At 34.8% G+C, this 25,390-nt stretch overlaps 1 protein-coding gene across 2 annotated transcripts in view; it reads left to right on the top strand.

Annotated features, from left to right (window-relative positions):
• The window catches only part of LOC110998963, a 66,333-nt gene that overhangs the window by 11,775 nt on the left and 29,168 nt on the right, over nt 1-25,390 (top strand). The gene's annotated exons all lie outside the window — the stretch shown is intronic.

Raw genomic sequence — 25,390 nt, 5'->3', positions numbered from 1 at the left:
TTAGTCTGGCCATAAATACTGATACAATTAAAAATAAACAAAATATTACATTTTAATTTGGAATCTGTTATTTTTATATGATTGTCCATTAAGTTTTCTCATTTTGGCGCCAATACTTTGTATAATATTTTGCTATATTAAAATGCAGTGGGGTGATGAAGAGAACCGAATCGCTGTGATTTCATTACCAAAGTAGGTATAAAGCTAAATGCACATTTTAAAACTCTCCATACGCTTGGTATTTGTAAAATATTTGAGTACTGAGCTATTAATAGGTACAATGAGACCTCCTCTATTTGTGACAGAAAAATATCTGGCCTTCCACGTAGTCTTCTTAAGAAAAAGGTGGTCAAAGCAGTAAGGGAAAGAATTCGAAGAAATCCTGTCCAAAAGCAAAAGATTTTATCTCGGGAGACAAAGATAGCACCTAGAACCATGTTGCGTTTTTTAAAAGATGACTTAGGACTTGTAGCCTATAAGAGACGTTCTGGTCATTTCTTAAATGATAATTTAAAAAAGAATAGGGTGATAAATCGAAAAAATTACTGAAGCGGTACGCAAAGAGTGGTCACAGAAAAATTTTGTTTACGGATGAGAATTATTTTACAATCGAGCAACATTTTAACAAACAAAATGACTGTATTTGTGCTCAAAGCTCTAAGGAAGCTTCCCAATAAGTCGCCAGTGTGCAACGTGGGAACTATCCGACTTCAGTGATGGTTTAGTGGGGTATTAGCTATGAAGGAGTGACTGAGTCATACTTTTGTGAAAAAGGTATCAAAACTTCGACACAAGTGTATCAAGATACCATCCTTGAGAAGGTAGTGAAGCCATTTAATAACACCATTTTCAATAACAAAGAATGGTCCTTCCAACAAGACTCGGCAACGGGTCATAAAGCTCGGTCTACGCAGTCTTGGTTGAAAATGAACGTTTCGGACTTCATCAGCGCTGAAGACTTGCCGTCGTCTAGTCCCGATCTTAATCCGCTAGATTATGATTTATGGTCAGTTTTAGAGAGTATGGCTTGCTCTAAACGGCATAATAATTTAGAGGCCCTAAGACAATCCGTACGATTGGCAGTGAAGATTTTTCCCATGGAAAGAGTGCGTGCTTCTATCGATAACTGGCCTCAACGTTTTAAAGACTGTATCGCACCCAATGGAGACCACTTCGAATAAGCTTTTTATATTATAAATTGTTGTTTATTTATGTATTAAACTAACACACTGTAAAAGTAATAAATGTTATTTGCAACAGAAAAAAAAATATTTTTCTTTGTTTCAGTATTTATGGCAAGACTAGGTACATAGCAAATAGTTACAGACATTCTACATACGCCAATAAGCTGTTAGATCAGCCAAGTTTACTTTAATGCTTGAATGATTGTGAATCGTTGCCTGAATAGACTGAATGTGTAGTTATAAAAGTCCTGTATAATAATTTAAATTCCCAGAAGCCTTAAACGTATAAAATAAACATAGCAAGCTGGCCACAGTCAGGGTATGAACGTACAACCCCATAATTGATTAATCTTCACTTAGCAATAATATTAAATTGTATAGGTATGTACGCTACGAATAGAATTAATATTGTATACAATTTAAGAAACATCGAAACATAAGTAAGAAAAAATTTCGTTCGTAGGCTAACGGTCCGCCTTATTTGCATTTTTACACTAACGACGATCTTATCTCTTTATCGATCTGTATCTTCCAACCCTAATAAAAATAAACTGGAATTTTAAATTGTAAAGAAATCGATGAGGGCAAAACTCCATGTTAATAACTTTCATAACAAAAAACCTGAGAAAAAAAATAAGATTTTAACTATTAATAAAGTGCTTATATAGACGATTTGTGAAGGCGATAGTCGGCAAGCCTGCAAGCAAGCATATGATGTGTTGCTACGCATATACATGACAAATACACTACAAATATAACCATAAACTGTTGCGATTTCACCAATAAAGTATAGCAGAAATAGGCATATTGCTTCTTGTTTACAGGGCAGTATTGAATTTTCTATATCTAGTGGCCAGTGTCGCATTCACCCTGGCTGTTCGCCAAATTGAAATGATGTTTTGGTGCCCGACTTTAAATATTGCTTGTCAATAAGAAATTGGTAATTGAAATCAGTCGAGTCACACACACATAATCAGGCTAATATAAAAGAACAAAGTCAAATCTTTTATTTCAATTAGACCGACAAGATGATTTTAGTTGCCCCTTCCAAAAGACAGTTTTCGTGTGGAGAAAAAGGGTCAAGAAACTCTACCCTTACTCTTTTAAAATAGAATTTAGATTCAAATCAAATCAAATCAAAAATATCTATATTCATATAGGTAAACATGTACACTTATGAACGTCAAGAAAAACAAATTAAATTAACTGTAAATTTACATTTACAACCAGTTCGCAAGTCAAGGGCGTAGAGCGGGTAAGAAGAACTGGCAAGAAACTTTCCGCCACTCTTTTCAATCGCCAAGTTTTTAATACAAATTGTTTGAACTGGAGCAAATCAATCCCAAGGATTAGGATCATATAAGTATTCGTCACATTTATAAAAGGCTTTATTAATTAATATACTTTTAACAAGGGTTTTGAATTTATTTAGTGACAGTTCTCTAAATTAATATAAATAATTCAAATTCAATTTAATTCAAAAATGATTAATTCATGTATGTAACATAATGTACACTTATGAACGTTAGAAATAAAAATACAAACACTACATTAAATGCTTCTTATTTTACACTTACTGCCAGTTCTCAAATTCGTTCTTGGCGTAGAACAGAAGAGAAGAACGGGCATAGTAAGGCGTAGAAAAGAACTGTCCGCCACTCTTTTTAATCGCCAAGTTTTTTCTTTTATACAATGTTTGAAAGGAGCTGCAACCATTACACCATGTTCCATTTTGATTATTATAAAATACATTAGTTGTATACATTAGTCAAATAAATATATGTAATTTTTTTTTGATTTTAAATTTATTTAATAAAAAAAATAGTTTTAACATGTTAGTAGGTATTGTATTGTCACATTTGACACCCCAAATGATGTTTGATCTTTGACTAATCTAAAAGATGGTTGACCTAATTAATCTTTATTTCGACTAATAAAATTATGTCTATCACTTATTTTACTAAAAATATTTAGAATCGATATTACTTTTACCGTCATAATATTCATCTTTTTAAATAGTTCCCTAAGAGATTCGTGACGACGTAGATTATAAATGGCTCCGACAGCTCTCTTTTTCAAAATAAAATGGATTCAACGTCAGCAGCCCGACCCCACATTAAAATTCCGCACGACATTATGCTAAGAAAGTAGCTATATATATAGCAATAGACCAAATTCTAAAATTTTATTGTCTTAATATTTAAAAAATCTTAGCTTGAAAAAGCTGATCCATAATTCATTGAACAGTAGCGTATTTGGTCTGTTAAGTACGAGATATTATGAAACAGCAATTTCAAATAAAATAGAACTGGATTCGACCGGTTATTTGTTATTAGTATTTAACATAAGCGCTTAAAGCCGCAACATCCGATAAATTGCACGTATTTCGCTATAAAGCTTTGGTACTCTTCTCTGCGAATTTTACTATTCCTATTTACGATAATATAAGTCCGGTTACATAAGGTCCGCGACCCTCATTTTGCTATGGATACGTCTATGCTCGGTGTTTCTCTACGTGGCCTAATAAGAATTACAGACATCCGTAGATGAACTAAACTCACCGATATAGCTAAAATAGTGTATGAGCTAAAATGGAAATGGGCTGGGCGCAGTGCCCGAGGAACTGATACAGAGCGAGGACCAGTCGTTAAAAAAGCGCAAGGAACCGGTCATACTGGAAAGTTAGGGGAGAGTGCAGAAGAGACATGATGAATCGTTCAAATTTTACATAGGAAAATAGTGATTTATTTTTAGATTACATCAGTCTGTTTATATCTTTACATTTAAATTTAATTGGATTAGTTTAGATTTTCAAGGGACGTAAAACAACAATAACAATAACTTTAAAAAAAAGTACGAAGAGTGTGTTTAAATAATCATGATGTATTTTCTAACGAAAGCTGCATACAGAAACAATTTCAATACGCACAGAATGATTGAGAATATTTTGTTAAAGCCTGTACAAATCGGTTTTGTCGAAAGTTAGAGAATTAAGGATTCAATCCGGATCTAAATTCAATTCAGTTCAAACCACTATTCACTTGAAACCGAACTTTTTCAATAGCCTCACGATTTAGTAACAAAAAAACTTAATTGTTTTATTTGTTTTGTATTTATATATTACCTAACGCACAAACAAAACGGCATCCGAGAGAGCACCTTACAAACATACGATTTAAAGAAGAAAAAGAGTTCGTACGTATCGAAATGTAAATAATCACGATGATATTATATCATATCACGATATATATAATGATACTCAAATGACTCCGTAAAAATATTCCTATACGCTAATATTCCAATACCCTAACATATTATACATTATATTATTATATATTTTGTATATTATATGTTAGTGCATTGAATGCGACTTGCATTATATAATTCTAACAGTGCCACGCCCAATCCAGAGCTAGTATACGTTTAATTTGGTGACTTTATAATTAGACACAATGTGATGGTCTAATTATAATATCTGAATACAACAGGTGTGAATCGGGCTTGAGATGTCGGGTATTACACCTAGGTCGTTAGCATCGGCGCCAAATGTAACTGTAACTTATTATACTATTTTTAAAGCACTGATTTCGATACACATCACGCTTACTTCTCCAATAGAGATAAAACAGTACACGTCGAAGTGATAACTTCCGTGGGTATTTTTTTTTTTATAGAACAGGGGGCAAACGGGCAGGAGGCTCACCTGATGTTAAGTGATACCGCCGCCCATGGACACCCTCAATGCCAGAGGGCTCGCGAGTTCGTTGCCTTTTAATTTTAAAATCGGTTTTAAGTAAGTAATGGTAATTGCTTTGTAATAAGTTTGAATCGAGAATTAGCGACCGGAATGTTATAATGGATAATATTTTTTTTGGATGAATCGTATTTTTTTAAAATTATAATTATGAATAATGTTAAAGTAAGACTGAAAATCAAACATGAGTCAGTCGAAAATTGTATTTAAACATAAAAATATATTGATTAGAAAGATATTTTTTTAATTCAAAATATATTATGACTACCTACAATGGCGTATTTGTAGAATATGAAGAGAAGATAGCTGAAGAATTATAAGTTCAATAAGAAATAATTATGAATAAGTAGTTATGTAATTAAAATTATATAATACAAATAAAATGTTAATCCTAAATATTTAAGCAGTTCTATTCATTTCTAAAGGCGGTTAAATTAAATAAAGCAAGAAAGGAAGGTAAAGAAATACGTTGGTGGCACCGTGCCAAGCGATGCTTTCAGAAATCGCCACGTGTCACGACAATTTTGCTACTTCTTCACGTATTTTTTATCAAAAGAGGATAACTGTGGGCCAAAAGGTCGTTCCAGTTGCAGCATGTGCTAGAAATTATCAGAGACAGTTTTAGGCACCAATAATGGAAATGTAGGTTATATTTTCACATGTGCCTATTTAAAGGTTTCTTCGAATTATTTTGTGCAAAAATGTATTATGAAAATAAATCATGGAGAACAAATGCGAATTCTATACAGACTCCCTTCACTCTTCGAATGCAAATCTTACATGAAAACATGGTTTAAACAAAGTTCATTTGATGAATCATCATTTAGTTCAATGTGATGAAACTGTGTAGTTTTTACAATAATCACGAGTTCTAGCAACAACGATTTAAGACATCATTAGTCATTATGATCCTAATCTTTGGGATTGACTTGCTCCAGTTCAAACAATTTGTATTAAAAACTTTGCGATTGAAAAGAGTGGCGGAAAGTTTCTTGCCAGTTCTTCTTACCCGCTCTACGCCCTTGACTTGCGAACTGGTTGTAAATGTAAATTTACAATTAATTTAATTTGTTTTTCTAGACGTTCATAAGTGTACATGTTTACCTATATGAATATAGATTTTTGATTTGATTTGATATGATTATAAAACAAGTAAACTAACATCGTTGAAATATACCGTAACATAGGTTTCACTGAAAATTGCAGTTTGACAAATTTACAATAGTTTCTTAAATTCATAAGTCAATTCAATAGTCTTGACCGAAAGAAATTTTGTTAGAAACCTTTCATCAAATCATCAGGTTTGGGTCACGTCAAGAATGCTGAAAAGCTGCTTATGAATGCTGAGTAGGTCATAATTATGAATATTAAGTGTTAATAAATAACTTAAACTTTGTTAAGAAACGGTATTATAACAATTATCAATTATTGACCACAACCAAACCTAACCAGATTTTAAAACGTTTTAAAATCTAGTTATGTTTTTCTATGTGTATACAAATTTTGTATCGCACTGCTTGTAACATCGTCAATGTTCGTCCATGGACACATAATGCCAGAGGGATTGCGAGTGCGTTGCCGACCTTTTAAAAGGAACACTATTAAGTCGAATCGGTTCTAAAATATAAATCTCGGAAATAATTCGGGGGCAGCATGTTGCCGGTGCGCGGCAGAAACTTCCTTAAAAAACGTTCAATTCACAACGACGGCCGTCATGGTGACACGGGTGGGATTTCTCCGTGGTAAATGCAGTAGTTGACCACACCACATCTCTACGTCAAAGGATTCAGCCACTGGGAAGGGGTTGGTCGTCGACGATTCGAACCACTCTTCCTTGAATGGCAAGCAATTGGGCAAGCGGACGGAGCTGGAGCGACAAACTGTGTTTTTTTTAAATTTAGTACTGGGATAGGGATTTTATTATATTTAATTACAAAACAACTACAGCCCATAACATAGAGCAAAAATTCCAAGTTAATATGCTAGGTATACTACCTTTTAAGAATAAACTGTAATATGCAGAAATATGACCAAGTTCTAAACTATGTAAATCTTAACTATTATCTAAGAATTTTTGAAGTAGCTAATGTGTGGTTTTTTACTGCCGGTGCTTATTTTAACTGATCTTTGGCGCGTGTCCAGAAGATGCCGATCCAAAAATATCAAGTGTCGCTGCAATTCTGTATTCAGGACAGTTTTGATGGGGGACCGTTTTATTTTTAGCGTAGATTAAAGAATGTTGTTTTGTTGACATCGAGTTGTGATGACCTGGATGTTGAATTTACATATAAACTTTGTGCACGGTATATTCGTGTGCGAAAGTCGGGATATATATACTTTAGAACTATAGGTCAAGTCTTATCATAATTATGATATTATTTCTGAGTACAAATAAATTGACTTAGTATATGATCAATAAATCGCCGCTTCAGATTTGATCTCTTGATTTATCGAAAGTCCCATTCAGAGAAAAGACTCTAATTTACAATTCTTAATAACAATTCCAAAAACGTCTCAATATTTCAAAGGCGAACAAAATCGTTTTCTGTATCCCATTGAGAAATCCCAGCGATACAAGATATTTGAGAGAAAAAAGCTAATATCAGGCTCGTTATTGTCGGGTGGACGCCGCATACATAAAACATACCCTTTGCGGCATAACACCATCTATGATCTAATAACGCGTCTAATGTGTTCCCATTGTTGCACGGAAAAGTATTCAGAAACTTTTTCCGGATAAAAGAGGTGTTGCCAGTACGTTGCAACTATAGTTAGTTGCCACGCACGTCTTAACTTAGTACTTATATTTTTTTTACGGTGATGTGCTCAAGCAACATGTCGGATAGCACATCCCGGTATACCCTCATGCCAGTCTCTCTTCTATCTCCAGATCGCACCTGGCCCTTTCAAAGGTCGCACAGGCGCACGCGGAGCTTGTCTTCAGTTTGAGTCTGTGTAAATAGTGTTCAAAAGCCCCGTGGCCAGTCAGGATCTTCGCCATGTGAGGTGCGAAACGCCCTGTCTTGATTTGTTTTATACTACAAATATTAAAACTCTTTGAATAGTCGTTAATTTATAATATTGACTTTCTGATAAATAAAGTAATATTGGCAATTCGAATAAACTAGTTGATACCAGATATATTATGTAATAAGTGGGTAACACTGACATTTTTTAGAACTGGCCAGTTAAAAACATTGCAAATGAAAACTATATGAATTTAATTTTAGAACTCCTTGGTAACCTAATGCTGTATGTTGCATTTATTTGTCATTTGTTTTTGTGCATTGGCGGCAAATATGAAACTCTTATTAAGCGTGAAAATAAACCTAACGATATATTTTCAGTTATAATACGAATTTATTATGACTTTCGTTGTTGGCTTACTCAACAACAAATCAATGACAGCAGATTTAGCATTTCTTAATGAAGCCTCATCTCGTGCCGCTAGTTCAGAAATAGTTTTAAATATTTCTTTCAAGAGAATGGAAACAGACACTTACTAACTCAATTCCTAGAGCTCCTTTGATGAAACAGTGTCTTAGCAGGCTCTCGCAACGATCCTCACAGCCTAACCTGTTTTTGTTTTGTTTCAACGGCTTAACCTACTTTCGAGAGATGTGTTATGTTCTTTACTACGTGAGCTACGTTATTCTGAGGAACTAAAGTATAGTTTCGATAAATATTATAGATTGATACATAATCTTGTTTAAAAAAAACAGAGTTAGGTTTCCTCTATACAGTATAGAAATCGTTTCGACTATTCATAATAATAATGCTAATTTTAGTAACTATAATAGTGTTCAATAACTTTAAATCACTCTCCTGAGGTAAGGTTTCATGTAAGAATAATCCTAATTAGAAAAAAAAATGATAGCGTGATTTTATGTTTTCTTTTAAAATGTCTCAGCGAATTAAGAAATGTAACGATAATGGTAGCATAACAGTACAAAAGCAATTGGATTGGATTAATTATCCCTAAAGTACTCCAGACAATGAGCATTTGCATGTGCTAACACTGTGTGGTTAAATCTGATGGGACAAAGCAATCTTTGTTTGTGGAGTAGTTAAATAAATTGAGTCTTGAGATCTTTCCAACGTTATTGTTCCCTTGTGTGGCATAAAGAATTTCGGAAATTTTAAGACGTGCAATAGGAATTATAAAAATAAATTACATTACGGTTTTTAAAAATAAAAAGACAGTTTATAAGCAAATAGAACCCGAAGCTGAAAAATCGACTTATAAGATAATAAGATAAAAGTTAAACAAAAAGGTTATTTATTTTTGGATACATCATAATTATTAAATTACAATGACATAATATAATTGGGTAACTCAGTGTTACCAATGTTACATTTTTATAAATTATGGCTGAGCCTCAAATTGAGCATTAACCACACAAATCTGCAAATTCATCATTTCTATTATAATTATCAAAATGTTTTTAATTGTCTAGAGGGTCGTATTCTACGTAGCGGATAATATTGTTGTGACTCATCAAAATGTTTAAGTAAAGCTGATTGCTATTAATTTATATTAAAAGAATAAACGATCGTAGACCATGAGCGATTGAAGAAGAAATTAATGATTGGAACAAATACCTAATTACGAGGCTATTTATATAAGTTACATATATGTAAATCTAAATCCATTTCCGAATATCAATTTGTATTTGTTAAAACATTGACGTTCAGTCTTCCTATGAATAGATAAAATTTTAGTTAATTTGATTCAGTATAATATAGAGGTATGTATATAAAGCCGAATAAACAATTATATATAAAAATGCAAACGAATTAAGGCGAAATACTGCTACAGAGCAGACAGAGAATATTACTATGAATTTAATTAAGTTAATACATGGCTATTTGAGAAATTCCACTGCTCTGTACATAGAATAGTTAGTTAAAGCATTTGTTTACAGAACTATAAAGCTTTATCCGTCAACTACTTAAATTCATAGTTATTGCCTGGTTCACTTGTGTTATATGATTGTATATTAAAAACCTGAAAAGGTTTTTCTTTAACATGTATTTATACCTTGGTAAATCTAATCAAATTTGTGATTGCCCAAATCGAGGTGAATTAGTTCATAGAATAAAATGAAATTATTAACATTCACTGTTATTAAAAGAGAAAGAAAGATTATTAAACAATTAGTGACGTCGTGTTCGTCTAAATACGTATAAATACATGTTAAAGAAAAACCTTTTCAGGTTTTTAATATACAATCATATAACACAAGTGAACCAGGCAATAACTATGAATTTAAGTAGGTACCCAGTAACAGAAAATTATAAACAGCATAACTTAGCTTCTAAGTTTTCCGATAGATAAAATCTCAATTTTAATATGGGAATAAAAATCTAGGGTGCTTGAAATATGCATAACTAATATTTTGTTGTACATGTTAGTTCGCTCTGCATAGTCGAGTAGACTAAAGGGTATTCCTACATTATACCAGTAAATCTAGATTTGTTATGCTTGAAAATAAATAAATAAGATTACATTAAAATGCTAAGACCCCTATTTGGATTTTAAGTAATTATGATTGCCAGCCTCCATTAATACTTATATGTTTGTGTAGATGTGCAATACATATTTTTAAAATACAATTAAATTTTTATTTCTCATGTTTCAATTCAATTTAAAAAAAATATTCAAAATACATAATACTAAGAGTTATTTTTCCTATTAACCTGTGGAGTAACGAAGGTATTTTATATTAGTATTACAAAATTGTTTACATTATTTCTCATTTCATAAATTTCCCACTAATTTATTGACTACATTGTTTTCATCTTTTTATTACAAGTGCGCTTCTCGCATGTAGAGGCAACTGAATCATGGGGAACCATGTTGAATAAAATTATTATCAAGCGGGCGCGCGGCCATTTATATCACTTGGGCAATAATGGCTCTTATATTTAATTTGTAAGTATACAACAATAAAAATTCCATACCACATTCTTTCTTATGAATTAATATAGATATTGGTGAAAAGTGCAATAAATTCCGTATCAACAGATAGATATAGGCGACAGAGGATTTGTTTTTATGTAGAATCATAGATTATGCTGTCACTAAATCTTTTGTAATCCTTATCAAGCTTTAAAACATTTCTCTAAAATTTAATCATATCATAATAATCATATATACCATGGTTGAGGCAGCCTTTGTAAGAAGCGTTATCGTTAGATCGTTTTTTTAAACCTACTTTGTAATTACTACGTCCACGAAATAGACAACATTATTCGATATAATACTCTATATTGTATTAATATATTTTTTTTAACTTTATCTATTTATAATAATAGCATAGATTCATACTTCAAACCATATGCAGCTTAATATGGGAGATGTCTTTATCATATAGATTTGATTGTAACTGCAGTACATTTCTGTTTCCTAGTTACCGCCCAACGCAGCTGTGCCTCAGCTACACAACTGCAAAATATAACTATTATTATGTGTGACCAATATTAAATGCACCGAGATACATAGAACCATATAACTTGTTAGGTTAAGTAATAAATATATATAAGGTATACCAGTATTCTATGTTAATATGTGCTATTTTCTATTTTGAAATAAATACAGTAAAATCGATCGCTTTTTTGTAATTGTTTAGTACAAGTCGTTAAGGATCAACCTTGAAGATCTACATTATAAATCTATTTTATATATAAATTATAAATAATAAATATCTGAAGCGTATTTATCCACTTGGCATGATATTTTCTAGTCCATTTGAATGGAGCAAAATATTTCGCCGAGATATTATACCGAATCCAGCCATAGACTACTGTTACAAATGAAAATGCATTGTTTCAATGAAGTAGTAATTTTATTAAAATGTATACCTGGAAAATTATAGTCTCAGCAAAAATAAAACAATAAAACAGTATTCTATGCAAAGTGGCCTCCCTAGGCTTTTTGACAAGTCTTTAATCTCACGTGTCACGAATCTATAAATTTAAGCACTGTTTCCAAGATAAATTTCGCCACTGCTTCCTCCAAAAATTGAGTCTCTTAAATTTTTTTTGTCGTCGTATCATTTCGAGCAGCCTCTCAAACTGAAACTGAAATTTTGAAGTCCAAAGGGTTGAGTTAAGTTCTAGATGAGGGCCAGACTTCAGCTGTTATAAAGTCCGGAAAGTTGGTTTAACGCCGGGCTTGGCTCGTGCACTTTGTGAGTTGTGACCACGTGTAGAATACTGCTGGAAACTCAATCTCTCTCTCTCAATCTCAACTCAGAGGTTTCACAATATGATAAAATTCTGTATCTTGATACATTTTGCTGCAGTTGAGAACTACTTTTCCACAAAAATGAACACGAAAAAATACGTAAAATGGCGTAAAATCGGTCTTTAAAATAATATACTTCCAAATTTAAAGTGTTTATGGCCAGACTAGTTAGACTAAAAGTTCCTAAAGGAATCAGAGTTAAGGTTATTAACGTCAGTAGACTTACAATGGTGATTCTGATCCCAATTACTTTAATGAGATTTAATTCCTTTAATTCCAAGTTGGTACCCAGTATATAGCATATAAAACATGTAAAAAACACAAAACGTCATATATCAATCGTTAGATAACCAAAGGTATTGCATCTAGTATATACAACTCTGACAACAATAGTTAACAATAATGAAAATGTACGAAGCCTATAATCGTTACGTGAGTTTGTTGCAATAGTGCCACCTCGTTACGAAGGTTCGCGATTTCAAGCAACTTTGATTTTGATTTGGTGTTTTGACTCAAATCAAAATTTAAATATTCAATTAAGATGCAACTTAAAGCATGTTTATGAATGTCAATAACGTTTACAAAATTCGCGAAAGAGCAAAACTACGCCATCCGTTCGCAAAACTACCAGGAGGTCTTGTTCTGAGAAGAACGGGCAAGAAACTCAGCAAGTTTTATCCTCCCTCTACATACAATAATTCAACGTCATTTAAGTTACATAACAAAGTAAATTATAACAATATAATTAGAACTATTTCCAAGCGTTTTTATCTTCTAGGTAGTCATTAACTGATTTTAAACGAATTAAAATTACACATTAAGGTTTTTTTAATATGTGTTTTGAGTCTGTTGAGAGGCAGTTCCATCATACTATATATTTATACTTTTTAAACATTGTTTATGTATGTTGTTTAAAATCTAAATTAATAAAAACCAGAAAACAATAGTGATAGTACAGAAAGCATAATGTTAAATTGTTCATAAGATTTTGTGTAGGCTTCAGAGACACAGAAATAGGCAAAATATAAAAATTCCAAAATAGCGTGATACATTAACGTTGCGTCTCATGTATACAATTACATTAATATATCACAAGGCTTACGTTATAATAACGAATGACATGGTTTATGTTATATTGTAACATGGCGTCCGCCGTACAAATTAATCCTCTTGTGTTCTGATATTAATTCTAATTTAATGAGATTTCGACCCTGATTCGCAAATTCGCTCTGGAATTAGTATGTATCATAATAATCTTAATGGAAATTAGTATGACAAAATGTTGGACTAGTGATATGTTATAATTGGTGTCATAACCATCATATCTTATAACTCTCCTATTTGAAATAAATGAGAATAAAATTGTATAATTTTTTTTTTAATTTTATGTAACCTGGACAAGGATTATCTAACTCACAAACTAATAAGACGACAATTCCCATTAGGGCTAGCTAAAAATCATATTAATTAAATACTAATAGCGACATCTATGTCAATCTACGAACTATTAATCCAGAAAATATCATGCATATCCACGTTTAAACTTGCCGAATCTAGTTTGTTGTGTAGGTTTTTTCTTTCTTCTTTTGAAGGACTTAGGTCGAATTGCTTTGGAAATATTTCAGTCCTGGGGCAGCTCCACAAAGTGTTGGTGCGCGGCAAAAACTGCCATGAAAATCGCCCAGTTGTGGAACGACGGACGTCGAGGTGATACGAGTGGAATTTCGTATTCTGCCTCTACGTCCGATGATAAAACTCAGCTGCAGGTATTAATCCAAACAACTCCTCCAGAGGAAAAGTCGCTCAGAGAGGGATTGGTCGTCGACAATTCGAACCGCTTTTTGTTGAATACGGTCAAGTGGAAGAACCTGGTACTGGGGAGCCCCCGCACAGAGGTGAGAACAGTACTCCGTATTTGTGCTTTATACAGTTGCAAGCGGTGGCCTGGAGTGAAGGACTCCCCTTGCTTTTTGGAGACTAATTTAGCCTTTCTCTCCAAGTGACTGCATAACTAAAAGTCGTTCGATATGTCAACGCCAAGTATTCCAATGCTGGCTGTGGCTTTAAGAGTGTCTATGAAAAGAGGAGTAGTGAAAAAGGGTGTTTTTAGTGGAAAACTTGTATATTATGTTGAATTAATTGGGATTAAAACTATGCATGTATGTCTGTGGTTGGTCTTATTCTCAAATAGCACTTATTTTCTTATACATTTTTATATTGGCACTTTTATCATATAATTAGATAAGCCTTTTGTATCTGAAACTTGAGGTCGATTTTTAGGTGATACATATGTACCAATTTCCTTTGGATATCTGGCTTCACATGCCTAATTGAGTTTATGAAATGAAAAACGCATTATTGCCTAATCCTGTACATACATGTAACGTTATAACTATGCAAGCAGAAGCCAGTCACATAATCTTTGATGGGTTTTGCACTGCGAAAACTTAACATTTCGAATCCAAAACTAGCTAAGTTAAATCCCAGAGCAGAAAAGCAACTTCTTAAAGAAGTGCTGACTGGGAATTATTGGAATTGTCAAGTAATACAATTACAGCATAGACAGAAGGCGAGTGCCTAGAATGAGGTTCATTTACCGAGATAGCATTCAAACTTACTCAGTCGTCGATATCTGTGCCCTAGATGTTGTAGATGAAATATTATATAGACTTCTCTTTTGTTTTTGCCTACTTTTGTGATAATATATGTTTTGTTTGATTGTATTAAGAAGAAGCGTGAACATAAAGCGAAAAGACAATAAAATTCGATATATTCGACTTTATTTCATTTTACCTACGTGATGTATTATTCTCTCTCTCATGCGCCTCTTGCGCCATCTGCTGAAACTGAAATAACAAGTATCACTTTACATATTTCCATTAATCATAATTTTGAAGGAATCTAGTCTGGATTTTCATAGCTCTTCACTGTCGATACGATACGAACGGAGCACTTCCAAGTTGCAATGTATTTGCATTCAACAATACTGCGACACTCATTTTTGCTACTTAAGTGGGACATTTCAATGAATCGCCTTTGAAATCGTATCGATCTGTTGTTTCGTCTTGTTGATTCATTGTGGAGAATGAGAGGCTTTTGTTGCGCTTTTGTTTATAACGCTTCGCAATTGTTTTATTCCTGAAATGCATTTCTAGTAGTTTGACGTTAACATTGTCTTTCAACAGGTTATGTAAGCAGTTTGTGTTGGAGTTGCTTAGAAATTTGTGTATTTGTGTTCGGTTTGAACCAAGATGCTTTTGTTTAAATTATCATAGTTTGAAGAAAATCCTTCTAAAATTTCTTACTAAGTTAGTCGCATATACACATATTTTAGTGACTTAGAAGACCGGCCCTGTTGGAACCTCCCTTGTGATAAAATAACAATAGTTGTGGAAGACTCTGTTTGTACAGAAGGTTATTTCTGTAATCACCTAAAACACAAAGCAAGTTTAGTGCAGTGAAATGCTTTAATTCCTTACTAGTTCTATTTAAAGGTCGTCTGTACCAAGTAAACATAATTATGTTGTAGTTCCTACTAATTTTCTAATTTTCGTTATGGACCGGATTCACACGTCGAAAACCTGTATTGTTTATTAACATTATTTTTGGTATCTAATATAGGGCCTGCAAGTCCCTTATATAACAAATATTTAAAGCTTATATATAAAACCCACAAGATAAAATAAAATAAACTTTTGCAATAGGAAGATAGGAATAGGAATAATAAGAAATCCTATTATTATTTTATTTCATTAATTACATGTTAGGAATATAGATATAGATACATTAATATGAGTAAGCGTGTTCAGTATAATTTTTATGCAGTAAGCATAATAAAGTACATTAATGTAAAAAAGATTTTTGATAAATATAATTCGTATATTTAAAATAAGGGATATTTTTGCGAAACAATTACATATCTTAATGCTTCCGATGTTAATATCCCTAGTCGTGGTCTTCCATAGTAACACAGTCACTTGTAAATAATGTTATACATTTCTTAAAGAAGATTTATTCAAATATATATAAAACGACCCTAGTCCTTTACGAAAAGACCGTTCCAATTCTTAAAAGGCCCTCTGGCATTGGGTTTCATGGGCAGCGGTATCACTTAGCATCAGGTGAGCCTCCTGCCCGTTTGCCCCCTGTTCTATATTAAAAAAAATAAATATGTAAAATTCGCGCAAACCAAACGCCATAAGTTATGTTTTCTAATACCTAATGTTTTAATACTAATCAATTAACAAGAAATTAAAGTAAGCATTAACCATTCATACTCATACAATACTGAAAGCTTTAGAAATTATTGAAATGCTGTAGAGGCTGCGCTCAGCTGGACATATTTATGAGTATAGAGTTTTAGCTCCAGATTGTTTGTTTCAAGTACGTCCCCGACAATCTACCGTAATGAGATAAACGTCGACGGGCACCCAAGTTGACTTGTGGGTTATTAATTAGATACCCTTCCGCTTGTAAGTAAGCACACATTTCTGTATATTGTTTGGGTTAATTCATAGTATAAAATATACATTATGTATTACACTTTATTGTGTTTATTTGCCTGGTTAAATTAAGCTGTTTTAACTGAAGCCTCATCTTCATGTCACCAATAGATCTTTCTCTCTATTTTCCTAATTAACGGCACGCGAGACGCTCTGAATTAACTGAAATAAAGTTCAAAAAGTTTATAGAGTCACTGTATTATTAATGAGACATTCGATTCCGTTGTTTTCGACTACAAAGGTTTCACTATCATTTATATTTGGAATGCTTTAATTATTCATGTATCATATGTATTTCCATCTAAAATAGTCTGAGATATTGATACAACTCAAGAGCTAATGTTTGGGCGGTCTCATGGGAAATAACCGATATTTATCGTGAGATACGGAAAATTAATCAGAGACGAACCGTAATATATATTTAACCGAATTTTGTATTAGTCTAGCAATCATAAAGATTATCCTAGGATATAGTACAGAATGAAGTTTTGCTAGAAATGAATTCTTAATAAATTTTTCGGACTTTCGACGAGTTCTTATTTTCAAAACAACCGTATATACGTAATTTTAGACAAAAATCTAAATACAATCAGGAAACGTTAAATATATTATATTAATAAATCTATGAAAAATGAAACCCGGATCGGATGACTGTATTTGTTAGAAGAATCGATGCCTCATACATATTCAGGACGCGGACACAATTAGTCCTCTCCATAGTTGTGAGCCGGACCGCCAATTATATTTGCGAATCGCTTTTTGCCACTAATTTGAATTGTCGAGTGTTCGCGGCGTGCGATCGTGTTACGATTGCGATTTGGTTCTCGTTTAAATTTCGATTGGGAACTTACAACCGAATAACCAATATTGCTTCCCACTTATCGAATATTACGATTATTGCCGCTAAGAATCAGAATTGGTTTATAGATAATTTTAACCAGGTGTCGAGAAATAAGCTTTATGTCAAATTAGAAACAAATAATCTGACATATATATTATCTTATTATAATGATTAATATGAATTGAAAAATATCCCAATACCTTTAAGGACTTATTGCAAAGGTATTCTTATATTTCTAAATGATACTCCTCCACAATTAGGATAGTTTTACCAAGCAGTAGAATTCTTATATTCAATAATAGGAACTATCGATACTTCTGTTAGTCTTGAAAGATAATTGTACTCAAATGTTATGAGGGAAAATGAAAGAATGCTTTTCGATAAACAATTAAATAGCTGTAATAAAACTGTTCTGCACATTGTAATTCCTAACCACAGAGGAGATATTTGTGGCCAGTGCGACAAATTGTCAATTTTATTCGTAGGGACCTAATACAAGTCAAATAGCTGACAAATCTAAGATCTAAGAATACCCAACACTTAACACTCAAGCCGGGGAAGGACGATGTTGGCGACTCATAAATAGAAATATAAATAAATTATAAGAATATTGTGAGCGTCTCTATAAATGTAAATTAAGTATAGTTATATAAGATAAGAATATTGTTGGCAGCTCATAAGTAGATATTAAGTATAAGTTATAAGCGTTATAACTTAGACAAAATATGTACAAAATTCAAGTGAGAAATATCGTTAAATTATGAATGTAAATTTTTTAAATAAATTCCGAATAAAATGGTAGCTCTGGTCGCAGTATACCGACTCAGATGTTTGTAAGCGCAGGTCTCTCCCGCGTTATACTGTTGTTTTTCTTAAGCTCGGCGAGATCTAAGCATTAATCCTCTTTCCTCTGACAATGAACCCACGAATAATCGGCGAAGCAAGAAACAAGAACAAGGCGCAGTTTTATTCTAATTACGCACTAGTGGGTTAAGGCGGTGCCAGCACTACGTCGAACCGTCATGATCAAACGTACGAAAACAATCCCTACACAGATGTGCGGATTTTATACCAATACAAATCCGCGCCGAGGTACTTTTGGCATATTTAAAAAGTCTCGACCGCGCTACGCTCTTGACTTACGAACTGTTAGTAAATGTAGTAAATGTTAATTTAATATCTTTTCTGTAGACATTCATGTACTTGGTTACTTATATGAATCAAGTTATTTTGAGGTTGAGGTTGAGTTTGAGTGTTCCTTTAATACTGGCAGCTTTTACTTAGTATATCATCATCGGTTATTCTTTGCGCGAGAAAATATCAGCTCTGGGATCATCGATATATCGAAGGGGCGCCAAGAAGCTCTACTCCAAAAGAAACATTTACTGTCAGTACAAATCAAGGACGTAGAACGGACGAGAAGATTGGGCAATAAACTATCCGCATCTCTTTTTGATCGCCTAGGTTTTTGAAGTGAAACTTCTTTAGAATCGTTGTGATTTCAAACCGGATGCAACGAAAAAGCGACAGTAAAAAGAGACAGAAACATTAATTCATATGATTTAACGTGGGAGAAAATGAGATAGATAAACTTCTTTCGAATCGTCGTGATTTCAAACCGGATGCAGCGATAAAGAGAGACAGAAACATCAATTCATCATATGATTTAACGTGGGAGAAAATGAGATAGCAGGCATTATACAGCCTCTCTTTACTGCCGCTTTTTCATTTGATCGAATTTCAAACTTTCGATGTTTTAGTTTTTCCCAAATTAAAAATTTATATTAAACTTATAAATTAAAATTTATCATTAAAATATACTGTTTTAAAAGAACACACACATTTAGATAATGGAAAATGATTAATTTATATATGATTAATAATAAAAAAAATGTTTTTGAAGGTTTCACTTCTACCATGTGTGAATTGCACATATGTTTTTGTTTTCACATTGTTTGTACGGAGCTGCTGCATCCATTATACAATGTTGTACATGACATCTTAAGTAATCCATAATTTAAATAAATTATAACAATCTATCAGGATCAATTTTTTCTAATAGGAGCACGCACTTTCTCGTTTGAACAACATGAAACTAATCTAGCGGATCCGACAGACGTTGTCCTGTCTCTTCTTCTCATTCGTTTCGCTCTTGGCAGAGCGGTCGTGATCGCTATGTAGTAGAAGTAGAAGGCGCAGATGTAATGCGCTTCACGACGCTGCGCCACCGCTGCCTATTGGAGGTCATCCTGCTGCACTGATTCAGTGTTTCTCCTACGGCGGACTTAATCTGATCAGTCCAGCGTGTAGGTGACCTGCCGCGCGGTCTAGCGCCTTCCACCTTCCCCTGGACGACAAGGCGTTCTAAGGACTGATCGCCACGCCGAGATACGTGACCGAAGAATGTAAGGATGCGAGATTGTACTGTTGAAAATAGACGCTGCTTAACACCGAGTTCTTGAAGTATCGAGACGTTTGTACGAAACTCGGTCCACGATACCCCAAGCATCCTTCTCCAGCACCACATTTCGAGAGCGTCTATTTTCTGCCTTTCCACATCTCGCAAGGTCCACGTTTCGGCTGCGTACAGAAATATGGGGAATATGAGTGCCTTCACGAGCCTGGTCTTCGTGGCTTTTGTTATATCTCTGTTTCCCCATATTTTCTGCATCTTGTCCATCGCCGTTCTCGTGATGCCCATCCGACGTTTGATCTCGTCGATGCAGCCGCCATTGCTCGAAATCTGAGCCCCAAGATAAATGTACGATTGGACCACGTTGCATTTCGCGATTTGAGCCACTTGAGGCGAATTATTTCCGGCACGGTCAACAATCATCACCTTGGTTTTGCTACGATTTATCCTGAGGCCAAATTCACGACTCACTCGCTCCATCTTTAACAAAAGCTCTTCCAAGTATTGCGAACTGGATGCAAACAAAGTCGTATCATCCGCGTAACGCAAGTTCGCAATCCTGTATCCACCAATTGTTACACCGTCTGTCCAGTCCTCCAAAGTGATCCGCATTATTAGCTCTGTGTACACATTGAATAAGAGCGGTGATATTATACACCCCTGGCGTACTCCGGCACTGGGATGGAAATCACCTGATAGAACATCATCTGTGCGAACTGAAGCTGTACCTTCTTCATAGAGCCGTCTTAAAAGGTGCACAAGATGTTTCGGTGTGCCCATATCTAGCAGGGTCTTCCACAACACCGGCCATTTCACTGAGTCGAATGCTTTTGAGAAATCAACAAAGCAAATGAATATGGGCTTGTTAAATTCTCTTGACTTCTCTATAATCTGGCGTAAAATGAGGATTTGTTCCCGAGTGCCTTTTCCCCTGACAAAACCTGCTTGTTCCGGAGCGATCTCCCCAGAGAGATAGGGTTTCAAGCGCTCGTTGAGGATATGCAGCAATATTTTGCTAGCGTGTGGTATTAGAGCAATGAGGCGGTAATTGTTACATTTCCTCGTTGAGCCCTTCTTATGCAGGGGTGTAAATATGGTGTGTGTCCATTCCGTAGGCCAAACTCCTGTCTGCCACACCTTATTGCAGATGAGATGAAACATCTGGTCGCCACGTTCTCCTAAGGCTTTAATTGTCTCTATAGGAATTGCATCTCTACCAGTTGCTTTTTTGCTTTTCAGGTGTTTTATGGCAGCTCTTACTTCGGACAGAAGGATGTCTGGTTCCAAATTATCTGGCTCTGGTTCTGTGCTTATAGACAGTCGCGACTGCGGATCCAGGAACAATGATTGACAATAGGTCCTCCACGTTTCAGAGATTTGTTCGAGTTCTGTTACCACTTCATTTTTGTCGTTTTCGATAGCCCAGGTTTTAGCAGGTAGAGTTTTAGTAATAAGACGAATTTTATGGTAAAGGTCTCTAGACTCGTGCTTCATAGCATGTTTTTCAAGTTCGTCACAAATGCTACGAAGGTGGGAATTGTGGTCTCGCCTGCAGCAGGCTTGTATGTTAGCAGACAGTTGATTCAACTCTCTTATGTCTGCTCCTGCGGCTTTCTTTAGGCGTCTCTCTTCTATAAGGGCAAGGGTACTGTCGGTCATCCAGTGTTGACGTTTGCGTGTTTCTGATCTCGGATTAGACTCAGTGACTGCATTTTGGATGAGTTGTTTAGCCTTATTCCATAGCGTGTCTGGTGTTGCTTCATTGCGACTCACAACGTTCCAATCTTGCCAATTCCGTTCAATGGATGTAGTGAATTTCTCGTTATCTGCTATTTCAATCCGTCTTGTCATCTTGGAGGATCGAGTGGCCTTGAGCTTCAACCTCATCTTTGCGATGACGAGTTGGTGATCGGAACCGCAATCAGCCCCAGGGAGCGTGTGGGCATTAAGAATGGAGGTGCGCCAACGTGATCTTATTAGTATGTAGTCAATCTGGTTTTTGGCTCCACCTCCAGGTGATGTCCAGGTGAACAGTCTACGGGGATGGTGTTGGAATAGACTGTTTACCACTACCATGTTGTTCTCATCTGCGAACTGCATGAATCTTTCACCTCTTTCGTTACGTACCCCAAGTCCGAAGTTTCCTACACATTTGCTGTACTGGGCAGAGTTTGCGCCAATTTTTGAGTTAAAATCACCCATTATTATAAGTAATTCTCTATTGGGGATTTTGGCAATTGTTGTTTGTAAATCTTGGTAAAAACTCTCCAGTACGAGGGGTGGAGCTTCACTAGTAGGGGCATATGCCTGTATTAGATTTAAGTTTACAGGTGAGGCTTTGAGCTTCATAGATATAATGCGGTCGCTAACTGCCTCATACCCTATCACACTTTTATTCTCATGCTTAGGAATAAGAATCGCTACTCCGTTTCGGCTACTGTCATCGCTACTGGAAAAGTAAACAGCATGGGCGTCGGTAAAGAAGTGCCCATTTTTTCTCCAGTGCGTTTCTGTTAGACCGCAAATGGATAAACCACATCTAGTGACTTCCCTTTCCACGATATTAAGTTTACCGGTTTTTAGCAACCCGCGAACATTCCACGTGCCTATTCTCTGGATTTTTCGCAACTTTACGGAGTTTCCAGTAGCATTATCTCCACGTGGAGCCTGGTCTCTAACTCCAACATGGCCGGTAGTCCATTTCCCACCGCTCGCCCCGGACGCGGCGCGGCGCCGCTGGCTAGGCGGTTCGCATGGCAATCGTGATTCTATTGTGCGTACTTCCATAGCGATTGTCTTGGGAGATTAGCTGCAGTGGTTTCCCGTTGCCTTCTGCGCCAGTTCTTTTAGGGGTTATTTGAACCCCAAGGCCACTGTAGCCTCTTCTGACCTCTGGTCAGGAATGTGGTTATACCGCCACGGCTCGGTCGCCATTGCCTCGTCCGTTATCTAGCAGGGGGACCACGGTATAGGAATACCGCCGCGGATGATATGTTGTCCGCGCGTGCAGGTGAGGTTGACAGTTGGGGCCGGAAAGATGTTGAGTCCGTTCTCCCCCATTACCCCCCTTCTCCCCCATTACCCCCCTGTCCTGTCTACACGTCTTTAATTTCAAAATTTCAATTTTTAATAAGCCATTTTGATGAAAATTATTATTCAAATGTTATGACAATATCTAACGATCCAGCACACATGGTCACACACGATATAACACAATGATAACAAAACTTTTTTTAAATTTCGGGACAGACTAATATTAAAATTCGAATATTATTTAAAATTTGACACTGCGATGGTAGCGCCGTCTGTCGACTGTCAAATGTAAAACATTCCAAAATCAACAACAACTAATAAATTGAAAATTAATTAAAAAAACATTGTCCAGCGGACAAAATTGTGAATCTAAACCATTCCCAGATCCCCTTGAACACACACAAAAAATTTCGTCTAAATCGGTCCAGTCGTTTAGGAGGAGTTCAGTCACATACACACGCACACAAGAAATATATATATTAAGATGTTTCAAAACAGAGCATTTAAAATAAACTACCTCGTTTTTAAATGATTATTCAGATCGAGTAATCGAACTGAATAATTTCCTAGATGGCATCACACAGTTCATTTTTTGTTTTTTTTACGAATATTGAACGAACATTGTAACTTATTAAAAATACCAATACGATACCAACTTAAGATACCAAATTTTTCGAAAACAGGTCTTTACGTACGTAAAAATACCTCTATTATTCCATTTATACTACTACAATCCTCATTTGTTCACACAAATATAATTATTAAACGAGGATCAGTTTTCGAAACGTCCACTCTTTATTGTTAGTGGCGAATACACGATTTACATACAAACCAGAGTAACTAATCCGCAGTATATTGGGTTCAAGCTTTTTGAAAGTTCTGAAAGCAATTTTGTCTGATTAGGACGGATTTTTCAGAGATAAGCTTTACTCGTTTATTTTAAAATGCTTCGATTAAAATGTGCTTGCAAAGTTTACTAAAGGTATATATTTTTTTAAAGCATTTTGTCCATTACAGTATTATTAGCCTTGTGAATAAACGTGGGACTTTTACTATAATCTTATGTTCGAATCTCGGTTATACCAATAGAATTTTTTTATTTCATCTTTTACATCCTGAGGAAACTTGTATATATGTCAAGGTTAGACTTTTTGAAGAAAAATTTACTTGCTAATTGTCTATAAAGATTAATTAAATCGGAAGGCAAGATTTCAATACATTTTTTTGTTCCTAAAATAAATCACCAAATATTTAGACACATGCGCTAAACATGAAAATATTTGTTGTAAAATATGAAACATTATGCGCAATTGTAGAATGGCGTCATCAATAAACGACATTCCTTAAATGATTTAATTGTTCCCATAATTGCCCTTGTTTTACTCACTGTGTGTGTAAAAGTATTTTGTAATATACATTCAAACCATGTCATTAAATCTTAATTTATGTATATAACAATATATAAGGCACCCAAGCTGAAGCCAAATACGCCGACTGACGCTTTCTTCGCTAAGTATATCAATTTAGCAAGATACGCTGTTAGCATGTACTAAAATAGTTATGGTGTAGTTAAATTAATCTATTGTAGGTGTAAATGTACGTAACCTATATTTTCACGTTATAACGTTTGTTGAGACACTTATACCATTATAATTTTGAACGTAGCCCTCTTCTACTCTTACGTAAGTCGAGCGTCGTGCCTTAAGCGTCTATTTAAAGCCTATCATACTTTTTAGTACACTTATATTTTTGAATCTTTACAATCATTGGAAATTGGAAATATTTTAGATCGAATTATGATGCTAACCAACATAAAGTGTCAGACCCATGGATAAGTATGACAGACCCCGCGGTTTCACTTGAATGAGGAGCAATTTTTCTTCAAAACACGCCCCCCATTTCCATCTACCAGCATTGGTAATATAGACGGGCAAATCAGTACTGATATGCGCGTCACTCTGGCAGGTAGGCAGATTAGGCTGTGATGAGTCAATATTGAAGTCATCACGACACGTTGCCGTTTCGCTGATCTCATGGAAGTTCCAGCGGTTACAGAATTTCATTTTTGTAATCCGGTGAGACATCTGAACGACAATGTTTATTGCTGCGTTTTTAAAATGTAAGAGCTGGTCTTGCAAGTTAACAAACCTCTAAATCAATCTTTAGTTGAAATTTCTAAACACGGTTATACTTTGAAAGCACTGATTGAGCCTGCTTCAGAATGTACAAGGAGATTAAAAAGGAAAGAATGATTGAAGTTGAAATCACGAAGTTTTTGTCATGGTAAAGTTTGTTTACCAGTCTCATAGGTATCGTATCCGTACTATGTTTTATCGATTCGATTAAAACGGTTAGTTAAAAGTAGTCTACACGGAAAAAACGATTATCATTATTATGGGGGTGGTTGTACGTAA

The sequence above is a fragment of the Pieris rapae genome, chromosome 1, assembly GCF_905147795.1.
Source record: "Pieris rapae chromosome 1, ilPieRapa1.1, whole genome shotgun sequence".
In the NCBI taxonomy this organism is placed as follows: domain Eukaryota; kingdom Metazoa; phylum Arthropoda; class Insecta; order Lepidoptera; family Pieridae; genus Pieris; species Pieris rapae.
Note: the sequence above shows the minus strand (reverse complement) of the source record. Positions and strands in the feature narration are given on the sequence as shown.